The sequence below is a fragment of the Hibiscus syriacus genome, unplaced genomic scaffold, assembly GCF_006381635.1.
Source record: "Hibiscus syriacus cultivar Baekdansim isolate YM2019G1 unplaced genomic scaffold, ASM638163v2 tig00005154_pilon, whole genome shotgun sequence".
Taxonomy (NCBI): domain Eukaryota; kingdom Viridiplantae; phylum Streptophyta; class Magnoliopsida; order Malvales; family Malvaceae; genus Hibiscus; species Hibiscus syriacus.
The window spans coordinates 226,832-239,528 of NW_024062045.1; the positions used below are offsets into that span (position 1 = coordinate 226,832).

General features: G+C 35.4%; 1 pseudogene; it reads left to right on the plus strand.

Moving 5' to 3' along the window:
- Nucleotides 1-6,572: 6,572 nt before the first annotated feature.
- On the plus strand, nucleotides 6,573-9,173 carry LOC120198958 (annotated as a pseudogene).
- The last annotated feature ends 3,524 nt before the right edge of the window (nucleotides 9,174-12,697 follow it).

Genomic DNA, 12,697 nt, shown 5'->3' on the forward strand with positions numbered 1-12,697 from the left:
TTTATTATCCATACTATTACCATTAACCAGTCACAACTTTTCCAATTTAGGGCATAAGCCCTAATCAGACTAATCATATTCATCTTCTCAGTTGAAATCCAATCAGTGTAATTTACTCACTTATACAGCCCACACTCTTATTCGTATACAATATTATTCTCTTGTTCCCTTTATTACCTTACATTTCCGTGATCAACATACATAATCGTGTCTCAATTCACACCCTACTTAATTAATTTACCCTGACATCATCTTCTAATCCTTTACCTTTGATACACTTACCATCACATAATTCTGTTAGTCACCACCAATTATTCCAATCTAAAGCATAAACCTTCATCGAACCATTCATATACATTCATTCCAGCCGGAATTATCTCAGCAATAGTTTACTTAACTTATCAAATCCACATTTATTATGATCCAAATATACAACTGTATCCAGATCCACCTCATCTTTGGTTTTTCTGTTCTGACAATATCTCAAAATCTTATTATTCACATACATTTTTCATCACATAATCTGGTTAGCCAACGCTAACTCTTTTCATCTAGAATGCAAACCCTTATTATAGCCACACTCTTACTTATACACAAGATTATCCCTTTGTCTTAAATTCATAAACTCTATCTCCATATCTCTTATACACTTGTCACTGATGCATCTATTCTTGAATTCTTATACAAATACTCACCGTATCCTTTGATCTTTTTAACAATCTTATAGTGACACTTGTTCACCATATTCTATCTTATCCACATAATAACAAAACTACTCAATACCGTGTTTCCGATTCAAAACAATGAAAACTTTCTATCATTATTCAGATATGATTTCAGCTTTCTAAAATCAACTTTTGATCTTACTAGGCATTTCCTGAGGTGTCCGCTCTTCATCCTACCTGGCCAGGGTAGGTGAATAGCTATCACAGTCAGGAATACCACCTTTCACTTTACATCGAAATTATCACGATCGGATTTCTACTGTATTAAACTATTCTTATTCTATTAGCAAGACAACATACTTCTTACACTATCAGATCAGAAATTTTTCACTCTATGTTGGCATGTACACATTTTATGACACTTTGGACTTCAGTTTATGCCGATAATCGGCTAAACCTTAGCTCTGATACCATTAAATGTAACACCCCCAACCCGTACCCGACCCGGATACGAGTTCGAGGTGTCACATTGACTTTTCAAACTTTGACTCTTGACAAAATTCAAAGAAAATTTAAAACTTTCATTAAAGTAAAAGCAGTTTTAGTTACATAATTTGACCACCATAACCAAAATCGATCAGTGCATATTTAACTCAATCAATTAGTACATGCCAACTATATTCAAAATAACAAAAATCATTTAACTCATCTATTTTATGATCTGAAATCTTGTAAGGGAGATGCTGACCTGTATTACTCCTCACAGCTTCTATATTCACTTTCTGTAACCTGAGTGTGAAACACTCACACGCTAAGTCGATGACTTAGTGAGGCATAAAGAAAACACATCTAATGGAATTCATACCCACTAATCATGCATGACTGTTTTATGCTATCAAATTATACAACTCATTTACAGATACATCAACATATATTCATGTATATTATGTAACAGATACCATAACCCATATCACACATATATCATATCATGCAATTCATATCACACATCATATACATATATCACATACATTGTTCTCATATCACCAACCTGTTTATCCTTACTAATTCCCTTGTCATTACTTCAATTCCGTCATATGAGCATATAATGAATATAAACATATTATATATATATTTTAATATGCCACAATACATTACTAATTTCTATAATCATATAATACATAAACGCATAGCATTTCATATCACCATGACATATATGCACTTCTACCATGTCACGAGAAATACACATATCATTATATCAAATTATGTTCTCTTTTCAAAGCCTATGTACACATGTGAGAACTGCATCGAAGTGCCACGTAGAATTGCATCGGAGTGCCGCGTAGAATTGCACCGTAGTGCCATATAATAATGTCCATAAGGACCGCATATTATTCCTTAAGAATCATATACATATACTAGGGATCAAGTATGTGTCTTACCAGACTTCACATATGTTTCAAAGAATACATATATATCCCGAATGACCATATATCATTCCTTAAGAATCATATACATATGCCAAGGATCAAGTATGTGTCTCACCAGACTTCACACATGTTCCAAAGAATACATATATATGTCCCGAAGGACCGCGTAGACCCTCGACTCTTGGCATGCCAACTATACCCCTAGCTTTCATGACACATAACATGGGCATTAATATTTATGTTAACATACATTCACATATACACATAGTCATGTAGTTCTTTCACATAGCTCATCGTCATATAAATCACATATCCCATATACATATAAACACATGGTTCACTTACGCGTAGAACATTTTCATATAATCGCATAGTCATATATTTTGTCTTTCATATATCTCATATCACGTATCATATCTTGTGATCATATAATCATGTTACTTATAATCACATAACTTCTACTCATAGGGTTCAACATCATTAAACTTAGTTCACTTTTTCATATTATCATACATTTATATACTCTTATATGTCCTATCAATAACCTATAAACTTACTCATATTCTCATATATACTATTTTAATATAATTTGTATAGTAATATTCTATAATTGTATCATATAATGATTTTACCCAAGTACTCCTTTATAAAGTTTATATTATAGGTTCAATTAGTATCATTCTATCCTATAAATAATTTCCACTTATTTTATATCATTTTCCCTTTTCACTCACATAAACCATCTATTTATTTAGTTCAATTTTTCATGACTTCCACAATACTCTTTAATAAAACTTTGTAGCTCTTCACTTTAATACATAAATCATAGTTTCCTTTAATTTATCAATCTTCTCTATATAACTTATGTATCCTTATTTATGCCCTCGAATTTATACTATTCTCTTAGAGTCTCCTAACATTTCTCGTATAATCACTCTTATACCATATCATATGACTTATACTTGATTATCTTATTCTCTCATATTCATTTCATTTCTTATGACTCTATCATATAACTTATTCCATGTTCTTCCATTATTACATAATAAAGTTTTACATAAATCATATAGCATATACAAAGTATATCATTATCTTTAGTCATGCATACATACAATCGATGTAATACATATAATCACATATAGTTATAACCAACACATAATCATGTCTATGAATTCATCCATATTACTCTAGGAAATAAACTCATCGCAAGTCTTATTTCCATTAAACACTACATGTCACTAGTATGCACTCACCTTGGCCTCACTAGTCAATTCCAATCTCTTATTTTTCCCTTGATCGATCTTACTTGCCAAATGTTCCGGAATTGCTTTACGCGCAGAATCTACATAAATGTACATTTTGAGGCAATCATTAGATACATACACCTTGTAATTGGATACTAGCAACTTAAACGAACTTATTAAACCCATATTCACAATTTTTCTTTAGGGGGAATCGGTTCCCTCCTGTGGGGGAATCGGTTCCCCTATGAGATTCTGGAATTTCTGGTTCGTTTGAGGGGTATCGATTCCCCTTGAATGGGTATCGATTCCCCTAGCCCAGAAATCATATTTTCAACACTAAATTTACTTCATTTCATCTTAAACACTTCAAATTTCAACCTCTTTTATATACTAAACTCAAACACACATACTTAAGCCCATTTGTACTCATTTAACCCATCTTAATTCTCAAAATACTCTCCTCTTAATGAAATTCAATAATTATACTCAAATTTCAACATGTTTTAAATTCCTTTCTATCACTCCAAATCTCTTAATTCAACTATTGACAAGTCAAATTCAGCTTATAAACTTTATTTCAAGATTTCATTCAAAAACTCAAAAACTCAAAAACTCAAAATCTTTAATCTCTCCTAATTCCACCATCCTTTGTTTTTAAGATGATTTAAGCTTTCCTTAAGCTTAATTATCATCCAATAATCATAACCAAATCCTAAATTCAGCTAAATATCAACTAACAAGAGATCTTACCTTTGCTTATGGCTTCACGGTGAAAAATAAGAGAATGAAGAAGAGAAGTCTGGAACTCTCTCATATTTCCCAAGTTTTATAATACTCAAAAAGGGAAGATAAAAATCTTTCCCATGAAAAGACCATTTTGCCCCTTTAGTTCATCCATCTTTGTTATTTAATCCAATATTAAAATTCTTTAATTAAATCCCGAGACTTTTAATTTCATTTCTAAATTGAACACAAAACTTTCAAAATTTGCAATTTAGTCACTGACCCTGATTTGGGATGTTACAATACTGATGTGTATCAATGTATGATTATATAGATATCGAGCACGAACAAGTTTCGGTATGACTATCAAGTTAAAATTCGATCGAAAGAAATGAATCATAAAATGGGATTGGAACTTAGTGAGGCCAAGGTGAGTGCATCTTATTTTATAGAATGATATGAAAATTGTACTTGTGATAAGTCTATTTCCGATAGTTAAAGTACATGAAGTCTTGATTATAAGTAGGTGAATGCCATGAAATGTATGTATGTTTGATTATATGAGTGGATATGTTTTTGTATGTGCTATGTGGCTTATGTGAACATATGGTTATGAAATAAAATAGGTACTCATAGGAGAATATGATGAAAGTGAATACATGAGAAGACATAGCCATGTGACATGTGAATATACTTGAATAATACATGTTATGTGATATGAGATTATGTGACAATAAGTTATATGATGTGAATAATATAATAAGAAGATAGGTGATAAAAACCGTGAGCCTATATGAATGTGATATACTTGATGTATGAGAATCATATGAGAATAAGATATGACAATGAGTTACATGCCATATGAATACAAGAGAGGTGTTATAAGCTAAGTGACATGATTATGAAATCATATGAAAAGTGAAATGTACATGTGAATATGTAAAGTGATATGAATATAATGCCCATGTTATATGATACGAGAGCTATAGGTATAATTGGCATACCAAGAGTCGAGGGTCTACGCAGTCTTTCGGGACATACAATGATCCTTCGGGATATTTCATAGTGGTCCTTCGGGACAAAATTTTATAGCCCCTAGTGGAACCCCATACGAGCTATGGTGACAACATAGTGCACAACCTCAATAGACTCACATATCTACAATTCTCATAGGTGTACATGGGCTAATAAGAGATAACATTGAATATAATGTATATGATGTATATATGTGTTTTGTGATATGAATTATATGATATGATATATATGTGTTAGTGATTATTGTATATGTTATAAGATATATGATATGAACATAATGGATCATATAAACAAGAGAATAAAAATATGAATGGTGATAATATGATAATGACATGAAAGAAGATAATTATATGCATGTGTGGATTTGATATATATATGAATGGATATATGTTTGGGTATGATGTGATAGCAGTAATTGTTCATGCATGATTACAAGTTATAGTTTACATTATATGTTTATTGCCTCACTAAGTCATAGACTTAACATGTAAGTGATTTACACGTAGGTTTCAAGAAGAGTAAAGAGCAAGGTGGAGCAAGACAAGTCAGTTCTCCTTACTAAAGGTCAGATCAGAAGAGAGGTGAATAATATGTATTTATATATATAAAGTTCTAGTTGGCATGTACTCAAAAGAATATAGTGTATAAGCTCTGAATAGTTCTGTAAACGTTTTGAATAAGTTATATGTTCTAAAAGTTTTAAATTACTCACTATTTTATACAAGTAAATGTTTTAAAAAGTCAATGTGACACATCAGACTCGGATCCGGGTCGGATACGTGTTGATGGTGTTACATGCACAAAGTCTACAGACGCAATTGCTCGAATTCGAGACCTCTAAAGAGAACAATACTCTTTTTTATTATTAAAATCGTTCAACAAATTTGAATCGAATGTCACTTTAATCTCTTACATTATAAAAATGAAAAAGTCAATCTAATTTGATAATATTCTTAAACATTATTATTAAATCTTTGACCTGTCAATTAAGTGCTTAATAATTTATTTAAAGAAAATTATAAAAAAAACTATATATAATGAATTAAAATAACAAAACTGTAAATAATTGGATTGATTTTTCAATTTTAAGGACTAAATTTTTAGAGTGAATAGATGGAATTAATAATTATACCTGATGTGTGAATATGGCACAAATCCTATCAGAAAAAAACACGATGCGTCATCTCTCCTTTTCAATTTGGTCACTGTTTTTTAGTAAGAGGAAAAATCAAATTATTGCACTTTATTCAAACTTACTATGTTAATGACGTGAGTGCTTAGGAAATCAATCGGATTACAATATATCAAATATGTAGCTTCTCAAACACAAACTGTATTAATAAGAATAAAAAGTAAATTGTTGAAAATTTTAAAGTTTGTTTTTGGATGCGACAGCCTGAAGAAGTGGGCCATAGCACGTGAAAGCTAGCCCTATAAACTCCAATTCCCTCATCTTCCATCCATTGCATATGAATCCCTCAATTTTAAATCATTAAGTAGCCATCCGGCCATGGATTATTTTCATTCACTCACAGCAACTTCAACTGTTGCAATTATTGGTTTTCCACTTCTATTTCTTCTCTCCTTTCTATGGATTTCGAAAGCTCTCTCGAGGAACACAAACCAGAAGAAAACGGCACCGGAAGCTGGTGGAGCATGGCCTATTATTGGCCACCTACGCCTCTTAGGAGGACCGCAACCTCCTCATATAAGCTTGGCTAACATCGCCGAAAAAAGTGGAAGGATCTTCACCATCAAGCTGGGTGTGCATAGAGCTTTGGTGGTGAGCAGCTGGGAGATTGCTAAAGAATGTCTCACCATTAATGATAAAGCTTTTGCCACTCGTCCCAAGCTTGCAAGCATGGAACTTTTGGGTTACAACAACGCCATGATCGCCTTCGCACCTTATGGACCTTACTGGCGTCAAGTGCGTAAGTTCGCTACTATTGAATTGCTCTCAAATCACAGACTCGACTCACTCAAACATGTTCGTGAATCCGAGATAAAAACATCTCTGCAACAACTGTACCTGTTGTGGAACAACAAGAGAGATCCCAACACTAATGAAGTATCGGTGGAGATGAACAGATGGTTCAAAGATGTCACTCTTAATGTGATTCTGAGGATCATCGTGGGGAAGCGAATATCGTACTCTAATGAAGGAGTTGAAGCGGTGAAATGGAAGAAGTCGTTGGACGACTTAATTGAACTAAGTGGGAAGTTCGTGGTATCTGATGCGCTGCCATATCTGAGATGGTTGGACATAGGTGGAGACGAGAAGTTTATGAAGAAGACAGCGAGAGAATTAGACCAAGTTGTGGAGGGATGGCTACAAGAGCACAGGGAGAAGAAAGCTGCAAATGAGGCGAATAGTGAGGGAGATTTCATGGGAGTGATGCTATCTATTCTCCGTGATGCAGATGAGCACGATGCTGATACGATCAACAAAGCCACTAGTCTTGTACGTTCAGTTCTTAACCAAATTCTTTGTTTTCTAAAAAAGTGTTAACTACTGGATTGGTAACTTTTTTTCCACGCTTTTACACTTTTGCTCACCAAATTTTAAAATATTAAGTTCTGATCATTTCTGTGACCGATTTATTGAATTTTGGTCACTTATATCACCGATTGTTACATTTTGGTAATTGTACTGTTAACTTTTGTTAGTATGACATGGCACTAATTTGACCTTAAAATTTAGAAGAAATGTCATTTTGACCCCCTAAACTTTAGATAAAATATCAATTTGACCCCTAAATTCAGGGGATAAAAAGTCTCTCATCATCAACTGCCACTCACCACTGTCATTGTTGATCGGCACTGACCATTATCGTCGTCAACTATTATTGTTTGTCCCTCCATAACTATATGAATTGGAAGTTTTTGGAACCAACAGTTGCAGTTGGTGGTGATGGTGGTCGATGTCTATCAACGGTGGTGGTGGTGAGTGACTGGCGAAGATGGGAGATTTTGATCAAATTCAGGAGTCAAATTGATATTTAACTAAAGTTTAAGGGTTAAAATGACATTTCTTCTAAAATTTAGGGTAAATTTTCGTAATCAATTTAAAGTTCATGGGTTAAATTAAAAATTAATTCCTTTTAATCAACATACCACATCATCGAACTAACATGAGTTAACGGCACAGTGATCAAAATGTAACAATCGATGACATAAGTGACTAAAATTTAATAAATCAATAACGTAAGTGACCAAAATTTAATATTTTTGAATTTGATGAGCAAATGTATAAAATATAAAAGAAAAGTGACAAGTTCAGTAGTTAACCCTTAAAAAATTCATATTTTTGATATATTTTTCATGGTACATGATCATCTAACAGGCTCTTATCTTAGCGGCGGAAGATACCACGTCGATCACAATGACATGGGCTTTATCTTTATTTACTCAATAACCGACATGCATTGAACGAGGTCCAAGAAGAACTCTACATCCACGTGGGTAAAGAGAGACTGATGGTTACAGAATCAGACATTAAGAACTTAGTTTACCTTCAATCCACTATTAAGGAAACGCTGCGTTTGTACCCTGCTGCTCCTCTCTCTGTGATCCATGAAGCAATTGAAGACTGCACGGTCGATGGATACCATGTTTCAGCCGGCACTTGGCTTATTCTTAATCTCCAAAAGATTCAACGCGATCCACACATATGGGAAAACCCTTTTGAATTTCGACCCGAAAGGTTTATGACTACCCACAAAGATATTGATGTGAGGGGACAAAATTTTGAACTGATTCCGTTCGGCAGTGGTAGAAGAATGTGCCCTGGGGTTTCGTTTGCACTTCAGATTTTGCACCTTACACTGGCGAATCTGTTGCATTGGTTCGACTTTGAAACCCCATCAGGTGAAGCTGTTGACATGCGTGAAGGACCAGGATTGACCAGTCCTAAAGCAACTGCACTCGATGTTCTTATAACTCCTCGCCTTCCTACTCCTGTTTATCACTCCACTGCATAATTGGTATTCTTAAAATTTGATATGCGATAATGAAAAAAATAGTAAGCTTATATAATAAAAAAATCCTCTAAACTTTACCACTTTATTCAAAGGTTTGATGGATGAATTAGTTCTTAAAATATACTGTTTTTTTCTTCTCTCACTTCAGACCTTCAACTTTTTTTAATCTAAAGTAAGACTTAAACTATTATTTTCTCATGATGGATGGATTAGTTTTTTTTTTCTTTCTTTTAAATAAAAGCAATTAGTAGTAAAAATATTTAAAATGACGATTAATGGTTTACAACTATCATAGTAAATTAAATATATAATTTAAATATTTTCCTATAACATTGAAACTAACACTTTAGATCATATAACCACAATACATGAAAAAGGTTAAAATCACTACTAAAATACTTGAACAAAAATAGACACTAACAAATTTGAATGCATCGGCAAAAGAATCCAAAAAAATGATTAAGTTATTGAAAAACCACCGAAAACCGTAAATCAGAACAGAACGTCGTGAGAGACTATTCACGAACGTAAAAACGTGTATCCAAATTCAATTTGATGGTCCATAGCAGGGAAGATCAATAGGATTATAAATAAGCGTGTTGACGAAAACGGGTAAAGAAAACGAAAGAACACGAGAATTTTACGAGGTTCGGCAATGTGCTTACGTCCTCGGTGCCTAGGCGGCGCTAGAAGTTTTATTCAATGATGTTTTAGGTCTAGGTTACATCTCTATTTATAATAGAAAACCCTGGTACATAAATTACAAAATCAACCCTGTACCGTACCGCGGGGGCTGCGCCCCCACACCCCCAACCCACATAATTCGTAACCCCACAACGAGACTTTTTATGAGCCATACATAACAAATCTCCACCTTGGCGAATATCCTGCCCCTTGGAAACTTCAATGTGGGTTGGGTTACCTTGCTTCTTTAACAACTCGAAACATTCAACAAGTCCAAGCAATGCTTGAACTTGTCTGTCGTAACTGGCTTGGTGAACATATCAGCGGCATTCTCATCAGTATGTACCTTCTGAAACAAAACCTCTCCAGATGCAACAAACTCTCTGATCTTGTGGAACCTTACATCAATATGTTTAGTTCTAGCACGATACACCTGATTCTTAGCCAAGTGAATAGCACTTTGATTATCACAAAGCAACTGAACTCCACCTTGTTGAACACCCAACTCCTTCACTAAACCAGTAAGCCATAAAGCTTCTTTTGCAGCTTCAGCCGCTGCCATGTATTCAGCTTCAGTTGTAGATAGTGCCACGACAGATTGAACAGTAGACTTCCAGCAAATAGGCCCTCCACCAAGAGTAAACACATACCCTGTCGTAGATCTTCTATTATCCAAGTCACCTGCATAATCTGAATCCACATATCCTACAACCAAAGGATTATCCCGCTGACTCCCAAAAACAATTCCATGTCCCACAGTACCCTTTAAGTACCGAAAGATCCACTTGACTGCATCCCAATGTTGCTTACCAGGTTTAGACATGTACTTACAAACTTGACTAACAGCATGAGCTAAATCAGGACGCATCAAGCAGCCAACAACATTAGAATACGGAACCTTTGCCATATTTTCAGCTTCCTTATCTGTCTTAGGGCACTGTTCTGATGAGAGCTTAAAGTGATTCGCCAATGGAGTGCTAACTGGTTTCGCGCTGCTCATCGCAAACCTTTCTAGCATTTTCTCAACATAACCCCGTTGAGATAGCCGCAGTTTCCTTGAGTCTCTGTCCCTGCAAATTTCCATTCCAAGAATTTTCTTTGCAGCACCTAAATCTTTCATATCAAATTCCTGACTCAATAAAGTTTTCAAACCGATAACATCATCCATGTTCTTCGCAGCAATCAACATATCATCAACATACAGTAATAGAAAAATAAAAGAACCATCATCAAGGCTCTTAACATAGACACAACAATCATACTCACATCGGTTGTAGCCAATCTTGATCATATAGGAGTCAAACCGTTTATACCACTGTCTCGGAGACTGTTTTAACCCGTACAAAGATTTCTTCAATCTGCAAACTAAATGCTCGTTTCCAGGTTGAGTGAAACCTTCAGGTTGCCGCATGTAGATCTGCTCCTCTAAATCACCATGCAAAAAAGCAGTTTTAACATCCATCTGCTCTAAATGCAAATCCCAACTAGCCATGCAAGTACTGCTCGGATTGAAGTGTGCCTGACCACAGGAGAAAAGATTTCATCATAATCAACTCCTTTCCTGTGAAAAACCCTTCGCTACCAAACGAGCCTTGAACTTCTCCCCTCTTTCTGTTACTGCTGGTTCTTATACACCCATTTGCAACCAATCGGCTTCTTACCCTCAGGAAGGGGAACTAACTCCCATGTGCGATTGTGATTCAAAGACTCCATCTCCTCAACCATGGCTGCCACTGTCGTTTTCCTGACTAGTAACGGCATCATGAAAAGTAACTGGATCATCACTGCTAACAGTAAGTGCAAAAGATACTAAGTCTTCAAAACCCAATCTGTTCGGAGGCTTTATATTCGTCCGTCTCACCCTGTCTCTGGCGAGACTATAATCATGCAAATCATCCGTAGTGGAACCACCAGAAGTCGGTTGAGAAGTTTCTGGTTTCTCAACTGGAAACTGCTCGAAATCTACCACTGTCGTGTCTTGCTTCTGCTGCAACATAGACTGTTCATCAAAAACGACATCTCTACTAATCACAACTTCTTCGCAACTGGATCCCAGAACTTGAATCCTTTGACCTTTCTTGTAACCCAGAAAAATGCACTCCTTCGATTTTGCATCAAGTTTGGATCTCATCAGCAGGTACATGCACATAAGCAGGACAACCAAAAATCCGTAAGTTATCAAAACTAACATCATGACCAGTCCATACCTCTTCTGCAACTTTCCCAGCCAGCGATGCCCTTGGCGATCTGTTGATAAGGTAACACGCCATGTTAACAGCCTCAGCCCAGAAGTGTTTGGGAAGCCCCGCATTCAACCACAAACATCTGGCTCTTTCATTCAACGACCTGTTCATCGTTCCGCAACACCATTCTGTTGTGGTGTCTTGCGCACTGTAAAATGCCTCTGAATCCCATGCTCCTTACAGAATTGTAGGAACTGTGAATCTGTGTACTCCGTACCATTATCAGACCGCAAACACTTGATTTTTCGTCCTGTTTGGTTTTCTACCTCAGCTTTCCACAGCTTGAACTTCTCAAAAACTTCAGATTTCTGTTTCAAAAAATACACCCAAACTTTCCGTGAAAAATCATCAATAAAAGTAACATAGTACCTAGATTCACCCAAAGACGATGTCGTGGAAGGCCCCCATACATCAGAATGCACATAATCAAGAATCCCTTGAGTTGTGTGCTTCGCAGTCTTGAAACGGACTTTAGTCTGTTTACCAAGAACAATACTTGCAAAAATCGAGCTTACAGCTTTTGACACCATGCAACAAGTTTCTCTTGTGTAATTCTGCCACCACGTTCACTAAGATGAGCAAGGCGCATATGCCACAATTTTGTCGTATCATCACAGGACTCAACAGAGTGAACTCCACCTGCAACGGTACTCCCTAACAATCTGTAGATATTCCCTGCAGTCATCTTGCCTTTCA